This window comes from Triturus cristatus, chromosome 5_2 (assembly GCF_964204655.1).
Source record: "Triturus cristatus chromosome 5_2, aTriCri1.1, whole genome shotgun sequence".
In the NCBI taxonomy this organism is placed as follows: Eukaryota; Metazoa; Chordata; class Amphibia; order Caudata; family Salamandridae; genus Triturus; species Triturus cristatus.
The window spans coordinates 730,627,665-730,644,408 of NC_140588.1; positions in this window are offsets into that span (position 1 = coordinate 730,627,665).

Genomic DNA, 16,744 nt, shown 5'->3' on the forward strand with positions numbered 1-16,744 from the left:
CATCCGGTTTTTCATTAAAAAGGATGTCAAACATATTAGCACTGTGTTTGGAGAGAGACCGGCAGTTTATGCTTATCATGTTATATGTTATAGAATCAATGCATTTTTTCATCTGATAGGGATTTTCAGTACATATGGCATTGAGTGAAAAGCCGCAACAATTGCAGAGAAACGGTTCCAGTATATTGTGGGCTCTAGCACACTTGATCATTCTGGGCTCTCCGATGGTTTTTAAAGTATCAGTGTCATATGTATAAGTCCCTGTCTTACCTAGTTGTTTCTGTGGGGAAGGGTTGGATGGTGATTCTCCTGAATCTCTAGCAGGGATTTTGGCCCTCGGCCCGGGCCAGGCGCGGACGGGTGCAGACGGGCTTGCCTTTGGCGCGCCTTCGGCACGCCCGCTGCGCGCGTCCGCTGCGCGGACCTACAGAGGAGTCCATTTTATTTCAGCAGCGCCACAACAACTAGCCCGCTGCCAGGTCCGATTACCTCCCAAGATGGCGGCAGAAATCGATCGGCAGATTCCGGGGGTGTTTTCGGCGTCCCCTGTCCAGAGCCTAATCGTCTGGATCAGGTAGGTTTAAACAGAGCAGCAAATCAGGCTTGACCTCGCTATTAGGGTGTAATTAATTAAATAAGCGGCTCGAGTGTCAGCCCGAGTTTTATTTCCAAATTCAATTCGGTTTTCAGGTAAAAAAGTTATAATAACCACGGTTATTACAGCACACAACTAAAAGCTCCCGGCTTTTCGCCTCAGGAGTTGCACACACACAAGCTAACAGCTAGGGAAATGCAAGCGCTAAAGGGTATCTTTTATTTCAGCAGCGCCACAACAACTAGCCCGCTGCCAGGTCCGATTACCTCCCAAGATGGCGGCAGAAATCGATCGGCAGATTCCGGGGGTGTTTTCGGCGTCCCCTGTCCAGAGCCTAATCGTCTGGATCAGGTAGGTTTAAACAGAGCAGCAAATCAGGCTTGACCTCGCTATTAGGGTGTAATTAATTAAATAAGCGGCTCGAGTGTCAGCGCGAGTTTTATTTCCAAATTCAATTCGGTTTTCAGGTAAAAAAGTTATAATAACCACGGTTATTACAGCACACAACTAAAAGCTCCCGGCTTTTCGCCTCAGGAGTTGCACACACACAAGCTAACAGCTAGGTCCACCCAGGGGCTAAATGATAACGAAGTGCGGGAGCCCGAGCTTCGTTTTTTTATTTTCGCAGCCTGATCTGCGGATCATCCGCACATCTCATCGATTTTTTTTTTTAATGCTTTTTTTGGCCCTGGGAGTCCTTGTGGGACCCCCTAAGCAGGCCTAGGGGGTCAGGGTGTTTCTACCCTGCCCCCTTTTCTTGTATTAAGCGTTTCGGGAAACCAGTCCCTTTTTCACGAGTATCCTGTCAGTTACATCACTAGGTTAAATACAAAAATGTGACCTCACCACAGTGAACATTGAAAACAGACTTTCATTTTTAGAGTTACTTCACTCCAAAAAGAATACGTTAAATGACAAAAAAATTATGCAATAAATCAATTCATATACATTTAAAGTGATTGCAGTTTGTAAATATACTCATTTGACACAAAACAATTTCGCAAGCAAAAACGCACTTTAATGTCCCAATGGTGTACGAAACAAACTGTGTTTTGGTCAGAATGTGGTCGTCAGCGAGGGATTCCCCCATTGGTCACAATTCAGCTTTTGGCCGGCCCACATTTTTTATTGTATTTGCCAAATGGCCATACATCCTAGGTTCCTTGCTGGGGTTCATGTTCCTCCAATGGTTTAGCCAAACATGTAAAAGAAAAGCATAACTTCACAATTCCGATCCATACTCATCTAATCATAATACCCAATTTCTGGTATATGTAGTGTCTGATTTATGTGACACTTTTAACATTAAGCCCTTGAGGGCTGACTTCAAACACCAATTCAATTCTCAAACCAAGTCCTGTGCACACATATCGGGATAATGGTTTAGGTGTACCATGTAAATTCTAAATAAATGTCAAGCATTTTTTGTCTTAGCCTAGATTCTAAACGTCTCAAGTCTTGTACTCGGTTGCCCCCTCGTTCATTGACTCCTATTGTATCTAATACACAAAAGGTTAATAAACTAACATTTTGGTTATGCTGTGTCTGAAAATGTCCCGCCACTGGATATTGCTTTTCTCCGTTCTTAATGGCGCGTAAATGTTCCAATACTCTTTTTTTGGATTTATGTATGGTACTGCCAATGTATGTTTTCTTACAGGGGCAAAGCAGAGCATATACTGCATAATTGGTATTGCATGATGTATGTTTTGTAATCTGGCATGGTTTGAATTCAGGGGATAGTTTACATTCTTTGCAATTCCTACTATTTATACAGGCTTTGCAGTTTCGACATGTAAAGAACCCTTGTATCCCTGACACTTTTACTGGAGGTGGTTCCAGGGCTCTGCATAGAGTGTCCTTCAGTGATTTGGTTTTCCTAAAGGTGATCTGCGGAAAAGATTCTACACTCTCAGCTAAACCCTTGTCAGTTTTAAGTACTGGGCAAAATTTTCCCAGCCTGTTCCTCATCTCTTGGGCCTGTCTGTGATATGTGGTAATAAACCTAATTTTCTGTTCTGAAGTCTCCATGCTCTTATTTTTTTCTACCAATAGTGACGTTCTTGTTCTCTCATTGACTTCAGATACTGCTTTTTTAATTACTGATCGAGAATATCCTCTTTCCAAAAATCTTTCAATCATTACCGGCTCCTCTCTGGCAAAGCTCTCAGGTGTACTGCAATTGCGCTTTGCACGCAGAAGCCCGCCCAGTCGTATACTGCCTATGAGAGAGCATGGATGACAACTGCAGGCGTGCAGGAGACTATTTCCTGCGGTTGTTTTTCTAAATGATCAACATGAGTGGTCAGTTTAAGATCTAAGAATTCAATGTTTTCCCTAGACCACTGACTGGTAAATTGTAGATTAAAGCTGTTGATATTCAAGATTTCAACAAACTCTTTGGCTTCTGTCTCATCTCCCTTCCACACACAGAAGATGTCATCTATGTACCCTACCCAGATTACTACCTGTTTTTAAAGGTATCTAACTCTCTGACAACCTTCTCTTCCCAGTAATGTAGATAGAGACCCGCAAAGCAAGGAGCAAAGCAGGTGCCCATCGATGTTCCGAGGGTCTGTTTAAAGATTTTGCTGTAAAAAATAAACACATTTTGTTTCAAACAAAATGACATCATTTCTATCAACATCTCCATGTGGAAGAGATACGAAATGGACCTTTCTTTGAGGAAATGTCTGCAAGTATAAAGACTTGTGACATCAAGTGATAACAAGGAATTTTCACTGCTTCACTCCACGTTGTCTAAACATTTCAGGAAATCTCCTGTATCCGTGATGTAGGATGGAAGTTTTTGTACAAATGTCTTAGAAAAAAATCCACATACCTTGAATTGCTTTCAAGACAATTCCCCCTGGAAGAAACAATTGGTCTTCCCGGGGAATCTTGCTGGTTTTTATGGATTTTGGGCAGTAAGTAAAGTGCTGGCAACTTTGGGAATGTACATAATAGAAAGTTGTATTCATCTTGCTCCAACAGCCCCTTTTCCTTCCATTCTGATAACCATGTTAGAAAAATCTTAATAGAATGTTCATATTCTAATCTGTTACTTCTAGTATACTTGTTCTTATCAGACAGCTGTTTCATGCCTTCTTCAATGTATTTTTGTTTAGATAACACAACAACATTTCCCCCCTTGTCCGATAATGACTATTGAGCAATCTTTTTTCAAGCTCTCAATAGCCTTACTATGTGCCTGTGTCACATTTCTTCAACCGTGCCATCTTTTTTTAGAGAGATCTAAAAGTTCCTGGGTTACCCCTCTTTCAAATACATCAAAGGCATCGTTTTTGATCTGGGGGAGGAAAATTGATTTAGGTCTAAACCCACTCTGTGTACTCAGATCCAAGGATACATTCTCATTCATAAAATTGACAAAAGGATCGTTTTCTACATCATCTTCATTAGCCAAAACATTCAAGGTGTGAAGCATTTCCACATCCCCAATACTTATAGTACTTGGACATTCATTACTACTCCCTGCATTATCAACAACTTTGGTTGCATACCATTTCTTAATTCGCAATTTGCGTGTAAAATGAAACATATCTATGCGACTCTGCGTATAATTAAAATAATTTGATGGACAAAATGTTAACCCTAGAGATAAAATTTCTATCTCAAAATCGCTCAGTTCCTGTTCTGAAAGGTTGATGACAGTCTTTTTATCCATTATTTTGTCTTGGTTTGGCCCCTTGTTCGACTTCCCACTGGGCTTCCAAAGTCTCCTAGCGATGTTGTGTTTCCTTTTTCTCTGCCTCTGTTTCCTCTTCCGCGACAGCGATATCCACCTTGTTTGTTGGTTATCAGCCTTCCTTTGGCCACTAGGCTGAACTCTGTTAAAATTCAGTTTTTTGCTCCATCTTGTTCTGATAAACTTGATTGATCACTTTCACTGATCACACTTCCATCTGTTTGACACTCCGTGGCTGATTGGTCTTCTGAGTTATTCAGTGCTCTTGCAGGATTTCTTGTACTCGGAGCTGTTTTGGAAGTGGATGCCGACCTTCGCAATTGATCGTATTTCTTTGCGAAGGTTAGAGTCTGTCCTTTTTGGTATTCGACTAAGTCACGCTGGAACTTACACTGCTTTTTCAAATTTTTTTCCTCTTCTATTTTGTCTAGGTTTCTTTCCATTTTTTCCATCTCATTCTGAAATTCCTCTTGCCCCATAGCATTTTAAATTGTTTTGTGATGTTCTCAATGGTTTCAGTTAACCGCTCGCAATCTTTGCGTGCATGTTTGACTAACAACCCAAGCATGATTGTTGAACAGTTATGGTTATTACTCGCCTAGTCACTCACCAATTCGGGATCTGGGTCATTAAATGTTGGCGTGATGAAAATACCTAATCCTCTTGGTATTCTACCGACATCGATGTATTTTTGGAGGGTCGTCGCTTCCCACCATTTATTTTGCTCCAATATTAGTGCTTTCCACAGTTGGTCCCATAATTGATGTTTACTTGGTGTAACATTCGTGCCACTCGTCGACGCGCTCATTTCTGTGGTCTCATTAAGCTTGTAGTTTTCAAACATCTTGCCTACTGCCTCAGAATGCTTCACATTCCTGGTCATCGCCGTAATTGTGTCTCTTTCCTTAATGCAGTTGTTGGCCATCGCTTGCAACTTCAAAGACTGATATTCCGTCTAATCAGCTTCGAAAGCCGTCTGCTTCGTGTGTGCACTTTATTCAGGTACTCAAATTTCACTCCTTTCTACAGTCTCTGCTCTGACAGTGAAAATCACTCAGATAGATAGATAGATAGATAGATAGATAGATAGATAGATAGATAGATAGATAGATAGATAGACAGATAGACAGATAGACAGATAGATAGATAGATAGATAGATAGATAGATAGATAGATAGATAGATAGATAGATAGATAGATAGATAGATAGATAGATAGATAGATAGATAGATAGATAGATAGATAGATAGATAGATAGATAGATAGATAGATAGATAGATAGATAGATAGATAGATAGATAGATAGATAGATAGATAGATAGATAGATAGATAGATAGATATGGACATATCGTATTTAATGGTTACATATCTAAATTGGTTAAAACATTTTATGTTATTTTTCAGGTCTCCTTCCTTCTCTCCCCTTCCTTCCCACACTCGATCACCTCAAGATTCTGTGCTATTATAGCAATCGGAATTAAGGCTATCAAGAGGTGGACCAATAGAGCAACAAGCCAATCCTGAGGGACTTGATTATTGAGACGTTACAACCAGGTACTGGGACCTAGTTTGACCTGCTATTCTTTCTCCAAATACTGAAATATTTCATTCGAAAAGTTCTGGATAGAAGGACACAGGGCAATTACATGCACCTTATTGCAGCAGCCATTGAAGTACATCGAAAGCAATAACCCAGCCAGACAAGTTTGACTTGTGCAAGAAATTGTGGGGATCTTCATAGCAGCCATTTACTAAAAAATAACACTCAACCCCAATTTGCTCCCCTCAAGATGCAAAAACTTAATCTTACATTTTTTTGTTTGTTCTAATCCTTCATATTTTTTCAAATGTTTTGATCCCTTTTTGACTAAGATCAAGGCCCTTCATGGAGGCAAACAATCTTTTCCATTACCCGGGGCGCTTCAAGTAACACGGATCACACTTTTTGACCACTGCTTATCTGGTTAGAATCTAAATTACTAACTACTTTATTCAACATTCTAAAGGAGCCAAGAAATCACCTTGAGCTAAATTGTGTACTTCAGAAATGTTTAACGATCTCTCGCCAGATAAAAGGTCTGCTAGCTTCTTAAACCCTGCTTTCGCCTGCTTTTGGACTATATCGGGTGCTAGAGATCCAGGCTCTTCCACAAATACCCCATCAGACTTTTGTAGTGGACATTTTTGGGTGACTTTAAATATCTCAACACAACACGTATTTCATATTCCTTAAAAATCAGCAGCATAAAATCATTCTTAAAAATAACATTGCAGAGCTTTACAATAAACCTGGATGTGTACTGTGTAAAATAGGCGAAAAAATAATACTTAAGATTGGGAAGCGCCAAACCACCTTTTTCCAACTCTTCATATAAAGTGTTCTGTGCTGCCGGGGCTATTTTTTTGCCAGATAAATGATAAACATAAACTCTACCTTTTAAAAAAATGATGTTATTAAAACACATGAAATAGCCAAGAAGAGGAAATTAAATAGTGGGAGAATCGACATTCTAAACAGGGTTAACCTTCCTAGGATAGTTCAAGGAAGGGGATTCCAATGTGCAATGTTCCAATAGGTCTTGTATTTTGAAAAGAAAAGTAAGAAAATTAAGATTGTATAAATCCTTAATCCGCGAAGAGTACCTGATGCCCAAAAATATTTTAGGCTGCGTATTGATGCAGGAGACTATGTCTGGATATACTCACACAATATTATTTCAGTTTTCTTTCTGTTGATTTTTTAGCCTCTCAATTTCTCATACTTTGCAAAAATCTCAAAAGATTTCTCCTGGGAGCCTTCAGAAATGTAAAAAATTAATATAATATTCTTGGCATATAGTTTTATCTTCCCCATCTGTGCCAGAGGAGGGTGAATGTCACCATTCTACCTAATCGCTATTGCCAATGGTTCAATAAAGAAAGCAAATAAAATAGGTGATAAGGGACAACCCTGCCAGGTCCCTCGCAAGGCCTGAAATGTGCCCACCTCTGTAGCAGTTACAATAATATTAGCTTCATCATTGCGGTTGATCCTTTGTATCAACCCGTGGTCGGGAAGGGACCCTAATTCTAGATAAAATACAAAACAATGTTTCCCAGCCCACAAGGTCAAATGCTTTTTCCTCATCTAACAGGAGCACTATCACTGATGCACCATTAACAGAAAATAATCCAATGCTTGGGCTAAATAGTGTGTATTTGTACCTAATTGACATCCAGCTGTAAAACCATTCTGATTGCAAATAATCAACTTTGATGCGATTAGATTGAATCTGTAGGCTCATAATTTTGTGATTATTTTATAGTCAACATTGAAAAATGTAACTGGGTGATACGAATTCGATTTTTGCCATCATTCTTCTTTTTTATAAAGGTCACAACATTCTCCATACGGTATGACACGGTTATAGGGCCCCCTCTAGCACTGTGTTGGTAACCAGTAAGAAATAGTGGACTAAAACATCTAAAAAAGATTTTTAAAATTCAGCCAAAAAACCATTAGGCCCACAGGCCTTATAATTTAGGAGATTTTTATTCACCTCCACCAATTCTTCTTTGGAAAAGGTTGAGTAAAATTTTCCATCTCTTTCTCGGATAGTGTGGGAATATTGCGGTCTGCCCCAAAATTTCCCTGTAGTTCTTTATCTACCAGTTGATTTTGGGAGTAGATCCGCTTATTATGATCAATCATAACTTCCCCAATTTCTCTGGTTCCTTGCACTTAATCCTGGAAACTGGACATATCAGTGAACCTATCCTATTATCTATATTAGTATGCATTGCAAGATCCTTACGCAGAGAAGCAGTGCGATTTGCACGTGCAGTTGCCTGTCCCACTCGTTTTTTCACCCTTTGAGCCAAGACTGTAGTGTCCAAATTGGCTGAAGTGCCTGGAGTCAAGTCCCTATTTATGAATTTAGAGCAGTTTTCTGAACCCTTGACTTGCAAAAGCTCCATACATTTCCAAACAGCTCTTCAATTTTGCAAATTTGCAAACAACAAATTAAATTAGACCCCACCTAGTGACCCTCACTTGGGGAACGACTACCCACCCTGCGTTGGCCATTGCAGAGCGGTGCACTTAACCCATGGTGAGAAACTTGGTAGTCTCAGTGGAAAATGCCTCATGTAATTTCCACATCCTAACATTTTATCTGGCAACATGAGCAGAAAGGAGTTGTGCAGTGGAATCCCAGTCAGGCTAAAGCAATGCTATAGTGTGGCACAGTCCCCGCTCCGTGGTCTCAGCTCCTGTTTTGGCTAATTTGATCAGGCATGCGAGTTTCCGCATCTCTGCGGCCTCTGACCGCCATTATGAGCCACCAGGAGATAGAACCGTGTAGCGTCCAAGTCCGTGCCACGTGTTGCATCCTGATGTGGGGGAAAGAGGAGCTCTGTTGACCAACCAAACTATTATAAGTAATAGTTAAAAATATTCCTAATGAAGAATACATTTAAGCTTATGAAAGCATAAATGATAAATGTCAGGAGAAAAGGTCAAGAAAAAATAAGGTGTCAAGTGCCAAACACCTGAACTTTGATTTTCCACAGGAGCAGATGAGATTTCCTCAATCCCCGTCCCCCCTACCGCGAACTTCAATGCTCATGAGCAGCAGAGAGGGGGAAAGGGGATTGGGAAGAAAAGAGACACTGCCACTGCTTCACCTCTTCTGGACTGGATTCGAGCTGCGTTCCTCAAGACTCCTGTAATCAATAACACTATGTAACAACTATCATAAAAAAACTGTAACCCGCTACTAATAACCTCCCCTTGTTACCTGTCCTTCCACAGTGGTTTGCTGCTCTCTTGTGTGATTATTACAACTAAGGATCTTGACCTGTAACCTCTCTGTGTTGTTGAGACGTTTAAGCAGGTAGTCTCCTGTAACAAAGAAACACATGTAATTGGTGTAACTAACTCTATAAGTCTTACCTCCGATAACTCTCTCCCTGTTACCTATAATTCTACTATACTGCTTTCATAAATCAGTTATTATATTTTCCTTTTTCTTTTTCTCTTTGGTTGGATACAATCAATTTAATTCTTCTGTTCTTGTCTTTCAGAATACTGTGCAATGTTCCAGTTGGTAAGTACAATTAATTAAATATATATATATATATATATATATATATATATATATATATATATTATCTACTGGCGGTCGCCAGTAGATAGTTATAGTTAGGACCGAGTTTCCATAGGAAATCTGAAAATTCTATTTTGAATAACTTTGGCGCCGGTTGACGAATCCTCGCGAAATTTTCAAAACTAATGGGGTGCTCTGTTCAGCTCCTACCCTGAAAGTCTCGGGGTGATTCGTCAAGCGGGGGCCGAGAAAAAAGGGGGATCCCAAAACACGTTTTCCCCATACATTTTTCCATAGGACCTTTAGTCGAAGGTACAGCCCGAACGGCTGAACAGAATTACTTGAAATTTGGCAGAGGTAGTCCTCAGGTCAGGGAAGTGCCTTTTGCAGGTCTGGTGTCAATCTGTTCAGTAGTTACTGAGAAAATCAAAAGTAAAATCATATATATATGTGGGCGGAGCCTAACCACACATCTCATCCTGAGATCTGATTGGCTGTCAGCACTTCATCCAAGAAGTGTTGGCAGCCATCTTGGGACCAATATACATGATAGCACCTCATTAAAAAGCATTGCAGTTAATAGAAGGTTTTAAGACTTTAGTTACATTATAAATCATTTGTTGATGGTACCATACTCATTTTAGGAATTGTGGTATGTTCTAAGGTCATTTCACCATGTGAAAAAGCCTTCTGCTGGGATATCATGATTGAGAGAAAAATATTTTCTCATGCTTTTCCCACAGAGGTTTGGAAGGTGATCTATAAGCTAAACTGAGAGCTTATTTTCTGTAAATTCACATTATCTTTCTCAGTCATGTGAGAATGAAGTCTGACATTCTCAGTAAAACATGTACATCCAACAAGGGCAGAGACTGTCAGTTGATTCCTTTGTGTTCTACTGCAGCTTCCCAGAGTGTTCCAAAGAACAACTAGAGCGCTAACAGGCCTACTTATGATAAACGTATGGCACACCTGATGCCATCTTGCTTGGATTAAAGTGGTAACTCTTAAAACATTTAATTTAAAAAGGAACAAAATGAGGGGGTTCATTTTTCCATAACAAGTATGATTAGTGCTGCAGAAAGAAAAATTAGAGCACATTTTGAGTGACTTCTCAAATCCTCCTATATTTCATTAAAAAATTCTGACATGCAGACTGAAACATGCACTTTCAATACCAGCAGCAGTTTTCCCTGGTGAGCAGTAGCTTTACTACAGTGATCTAATGAGCAAAAAGAGTGCTAACATTCTAAATTTATGGCAAATGTGTGACACATCTGAATGCCTTCTTGATAGTAAAAAACTGAAAGTATTTCCTACTGAGGAGACTGCAGTAAATGAGGAAATTAGGAAACTTCATAACAAATAAGTCTCCCAAGATGGCCACCAGACAAAAGAGCCCAAATGTAGCCCAAATATCACCCAGATGTAGCCCAAGTATAGCCCAATGACAGAATGGCCCAGAGTGTTCTTAAAAACAACTAGAGCGCTTACTGTCTTCATTATGACAAAAGTATGGCACACCTGAAGCCATCTTGATTGTAATAAACTGGTAACACTTAAAACATTTCATTTAAAAAGGAACACAATGAGGGGGTTCATTTTGCCATAGAAATTATGTTTATTGCTGAAGAAAGAAAATGAGGGCACATTTTGAGTGACTTCTCAAATCCTCTTCTATTTCATTAAAAAATTCTGACATGCAGACTGAAACATGCACTTTTAATACCAGGAGCAGACTTCCATGGTGAACAGTAGTTTTACTACAGTGATCTAATGAGCAACTAGAGTGCTAACATTCAGAATTTATGGCAAATGTGTGACATATCTGAATACCTTCATGATGGAATCAAAGTAAAAAACTGAAAGCATTTCCTACTGAGGAGACTGCAGTACATGAGGAAATCAGGAAACTTCATAACAAATAAATCTCCCAAGATGGCCACCGGAGACAAAAGAGCCCAAATGTAGCCCAACATCACCCAGATGTAGCCCAAATATAGCCCAATGACAGAAGTGTGCAAAACACTTATTATTTTGTGTTTTTGCAGTGTTATATAGTGCAGACTTGTCAGGTATTGGAGTGCTTTACATGAGCATTGGTTAAATCACACAAGAACAAATTCATTTTGGTTGTAGACACGGGGAGACTAAGTGAATTGACCAGAATCACAGAATGTCGAGCTGAAGCAGAAACTCCAACCTGGTTCCCCAGTTGCAAAGTCTGCAGTTCTGGAAGTAACACCACATCCTCTCCCCTAAGTGCAACATTTAATCAAGTGGTCAACTGGATGAAAAAACATAAAAATAACAAATAATTTAAAAGTGCTTTGTTGCTATTTGAAAACTCAGAAAATATGTCCTTATTTTAGTCTTTTAGAGCACCAACGATAATTTTGATGGCAATAAGACCCTCTCATATATGTAATTTCTAAAGGAAATGCTCTAGGTATTACAGTTTTGATTACATCAAGATGACGTCAGGCGTTCCACACTTTTGTAATAAATATAGAATGTTAGCAATCTAGTTGTTCATTAGGATACTGTTGAGAGGCAGAGGCCAGGGGCACGGACTCTGAAAATTGAAGGCAGGTAGGAGGGTGCAAAGGCAACAATTTAACCACACTGAGCAGGCAGGAAGGGCCGTGGCAGCACAACAGACTATGGAGGGCAGTGGAAAGGGGGGCAGGGGCAACAAACCAACAATACAGGACTTGCAAGAGAGGCTGTGGCAATGTAATAGACCATTGTGGGCAGAAGGAAGAGGCAATGGTAGTACAACCATACATGCCAACAGACCCGATTCAGCCAGGACACGTCCAATGTTTTTAAGCTCAAATGGGCTTTATTTGATCTGTCTCCTGTCTACAATCTCCTCTTTTTCAATGTAACTCAAAGGGGAAAATCAATACCCCAGTTTTTTTTCAAAATCTCCCTCTTACCAAGTTCAAAATGTTTGCAAGTATGGTACATTGGATCATGGAAGGAATTGGGGTAGGGACATGGACTTGGATAACAGAGGACAGGAGGGACATGGAGAGGTGCACCAAACTGACCCTGCAGGGCAGGCATCAGGGTTTGCAGCAGCACAATACACCACACAGGGCATGCGGGACGGGAGTGCAGCACAACAATCCATAGAAAGCAAGAGGGAGGGGACAGGACCATGCACATGGACAACAGAGAACAGAGGGGCAAGAGGCAATGGTAGCTAGCTGACCATAATGGACAGACAGGAGAGAAAGCTGCAGCATAACAGACCATAAAGGGCAGGAGCAACGGATCAGGGGCATTACAATGGAACAGACAAGCCAGGAGGGAGGGAGTAGGGGTCTGCACATGTAAACAGAGGGCTGGTGGCAAGGGGGCAGGGCAGGAGAAGCAAGATAGCCATGGAGGTCAGGCAGGTTGGGCACTAGAAGCAAGACACACCATGAAGAGTAACAGTGAGACTGTGATGGCATACACACAGACCATGGAGGGAAGGTGGGAGGGGGTCAGGGGCAGCTAACTGACCACACAGGGAAGGTGGGAGGGGCCATGGCAGCACAGAAGACCATGCATGGCAAGTGGGAGGGTTAGTGGCAGCACAATGGCTATGATGGGCAAAAAGGAGGGTGCAGGGGCATGCACAAAGGACGATGGAGGATAGAAGGGAGGGTCAGGACCTGTGCACAGACAAGAAAGTTCAGGGGAAGGGTCCTCACAATAGACCGCATGGGGCAGGCAGGAGGAGCAGTTGCAGCACAACAGACCAGGGAGGGCAGAAGGGTGTGGCAGTACAATGGACCATGTAGGACAGGAGGAAGAGGACAGGGGCATGGCATGTGGACAAGCAGGGTGGAGGTGGCAGGGACAGGTTACAGTCATCTGACAATGCTAGGCAGGTGGGAGGGGAGTGGCAGCTCAACAGAACACTCAGAGTAGATAGGAGTGGCAGGTCCATGGAACATGGTGGGCAAAAAGGATGGAGCAGGGGCATGCACAAAGACATCGGAGGGCAGGGGGAAGGAGAATAGGGGCAGCAAGCTAAGCACCGAGTTTAAGCAGGAGGTCAATGATGGGGCATAGAATTGGGCAATGGAGGGCAGGAGGAGGAGGAGTGGACTGGTACATCATACTAAATTGAGGGCAGTGGCAGCACATCAGACCATGCATGGCAGGAGGGAGGAGGCTAGTCCATGGATTCACACAAAAGAGGATAGGAAGGAGGGGAATGGGGCAGCAAGCTAACTGTTCAGAGAAGGCGGGTATTAGGAACTTTATTATTATTATTATTATTATTATTTTATTTTGTAGAGCGCGTAGTCACCCGGAGGTATCCCAGCGCTAAAAGATCCTATCTCCTAAGTTCCGTGGGAAAAGGGAGAGAAAGAGGGAGAGGGAAGAGGAGGGGGAGGGGGCACAGAGGATCAGGGTTAAGGGCAAGCATGATTCACTGAGGGAAGAGGTGAGTTTTGAGCCGTTTCCTGAAGCGGAGATATTGTGGTTCGAGTCGCAGGACGCGGGGGAGTGAGTTCCAGAGTCGTGCAGTATGGACTGAGAAACGTCTTCCTCCTGACCGGGCTTTCTTGAATCTGGGGGTAGCGATGAAGTTTTCCGTGTCCGAGCGGAGGGGTCTTGAGGATTTGAAGGATGTGATGAGTTCCTTAAGGACAGGGGGGCCTTGATTTTGTAGTAGTTTGTGAGCTAGACACAGGGCCTTGAATTTGACCCGCTCTCTTATGGGAAGCCAGTGGAGGAGTTTTAGGGCCGGTTTGGCCGACGCTCTGGCAGGGGTCTTTGTGAGAATCCGGGCCGCGGTGTTCTGAATTCTCTGAAGTTTGTTCAGCGTCGCTTCAGGGGCGCCCAGGTAGATCACATTGCTATAATCAAGCCTCGAGAGTACTAGGCCTTGAATTAGCAACTTTTGGGAGTTGGTGGGCAGGAGGGGCAGGACTTTCCTTAACGATTTCAAGAGCCCGAAACAAGTCCCGGCTACTTTCTTTGCCTGCACGAGAGGTCGGTGTCGAGCCACACACCCAGACTTTTTACTTCTTCTTTGGGTTCAGGGGGAGGGCCCAGACAGGCTGGCCAGATGTTCAGGGAGAGTATGGGTCCTTTCGGGCCGAGGAGCAGAACCTCCGTTTTTGATCCATTTAATTTTAGGGCTGAAGTGTTCATCCAGCGATGGACCTGCGCAAGGCAGTTAAATAAGTCTGCTGGTTGTTGTCTGGGGTGAGATAGTGAAACAACTAATTGTGTGTCGTCGGCGTAACTGACGACGCTCACTCCGAATGGGATGATGACCTCCTCCAATGTGGACATATAGATATTAAATAATGTGGGGCTCAGGGAGGAGCCCTGAGGCACGCCACATTGGAGGGGAATTTCGGAGGAGCGGGCGTTATTCTCCCAGATCTGATAGGTCCGTTGAGCCAGAAAGGATGAAAGCCAGGCTAGAGCAGAGCCCTCTACACCAGCTCCCTTGAGTCTTTTGATGAGAAGTTGGTGGTTGACGGTATCGAAGGCCGCACTTAGGTCGAGGAGGATCACTGCCACTGATCCTCCTCCGTCCAATAGCGCTCTGGCCTCCTCTACCGCTGCCAGGAGGGCGATGTCCGTGCCCTGCCCTGGACGAAAGCCCGTCTGGGAACTTTTTAGTATGTTATTGACCTCCAGGATCTGGGAGAGTTTTTTATTAACCAGTTTTTCAGCAATCTTGCTGATTCCCGGAAGTAGGGAAATGGGCCTATAGTTAGCCAGGTTTTCGGGATCGAGGGAGGGTTTCTTTAACAGAGCTTTCACGACTGCCGCCTTCCAGCTCGGGGGTACAACTCCCTGTTGGAGTGAGGTGTTGATCAGATGGGTCACGGGGGGAATAATCGTGGGGGCTACCTCCTTAAGGATTCGAAGCGGGCGGAATCCCTGGGAGAGCCGCTTTTTATGGATTTTAACGTGTTTCCCACTTCTTCGGTCGTAACTTGACCCCAAGAGGAGAGACAACTGGGTGTTGGGGGGTGCGGGAGATCGTTTTCCTCCCACAAAATCGCGGGGGAAATTGAATCGAGAATTTTTTGGATTTTGTCATGAAAAAAATCCGCCAATTGTTGGAATTTTATCTGATCCGCTTTGGGGTCTGTGGAGTGTCTCGGTCCAGGTACTGGGGTTTTCAGAAGATCTTTTAGGATGGCGTAGGATTCCTTGCTGGAGCATACTGCTTTCTCTATTCTTTCCTGGAAGAAAGCGCTTTTAGTTTTTCGGATGGCAGTTTTGTAAGAGAGAGGTAGAATAAACATCTTTGTTTATTTCCGATTTGTCTTTCCTCCAGGAGCGTTCCGTTCTCTTGCACTCTTGGCGCAGGGCTTTAAGCTCTGGAGTATACCAAAGGGCCGAGGCTACTCTTTTAGAATGTTTGAAGGAGGAAGTTTTGGGGATGAGTGCATCTAGAGAGGAGGTGATCCATTCATTAAACTGCTTATAGGCTGTGGCAGGATCGGTGGAGAGCTCAGGGGTGGACTCTGCAAGGGCGGCGGCCCATTCCTCAGGTGCGAGTTTGTGCCACCGTCTGTCAGTGACCTGAATTTTAGTGGTTTGGGGGTTGGTGGTGGGTATTTCCCAGGAGATAGGGACAAGAAAGTGGTCCGTCCATGGAAGGACCAAGGGTGGCCTGGTGGTGATGGTTGCCACATTAGTGAGGACGGGATCCAGTAGGTGTCCCTTCTCATGGGTGGGCTCATTGTTAACCAGTCGGATATTGAGTGACAATAGGTCTTGAAGGAGGTCGGCAGCTATCCGGTCCGTGGGGTCTGTGAAGTGTAAGTTCAGGTCGCCTAGGACGAGGAAGTTGGAGGCGGAAGATGCTAATTGTGAGACTGATTCAGTGACAGCATTAAGGAATTTCCCAGGGGTACCCGGGGGCGGTAGATCAATAGCCCTGACAGGGAGTGAGCTGGGGAGGATTGAATGGAGAATTGGCAGCTTTCGCAGTCCTCGATATGGGCGTTAGAAGTTCTACAAGTAAGTTGCTCCTTGAAGATTATGGCTACCCCCCCTCCCCTCCCTTTGGGTCTGTGTAAAGCTTGACAGAGGTACCCTGGGGGCAGGGCCATGACAATGTCCGAGTCGGCGCTGTCTGATAGCCACGTTTCCGTGAGAAAGAGCAGATCAAAGTCATGATCTTGAATTAACAGATTTGTTTCGAGCGCATGTTTTGGAAGGGAGCGGCAATTAAGGAGTCCAATCTTGAGTCCGGGTTTTGTTGAGCTAATGAGAGTCGGAGTGCAGCGCATACAGTTAAAGAAGGGTTTACCTTCGGTGTGCGTGTGGTAGCAGGCCAAGATTTCCTTCGGTTGGAGTGCGTGGAGCATGTC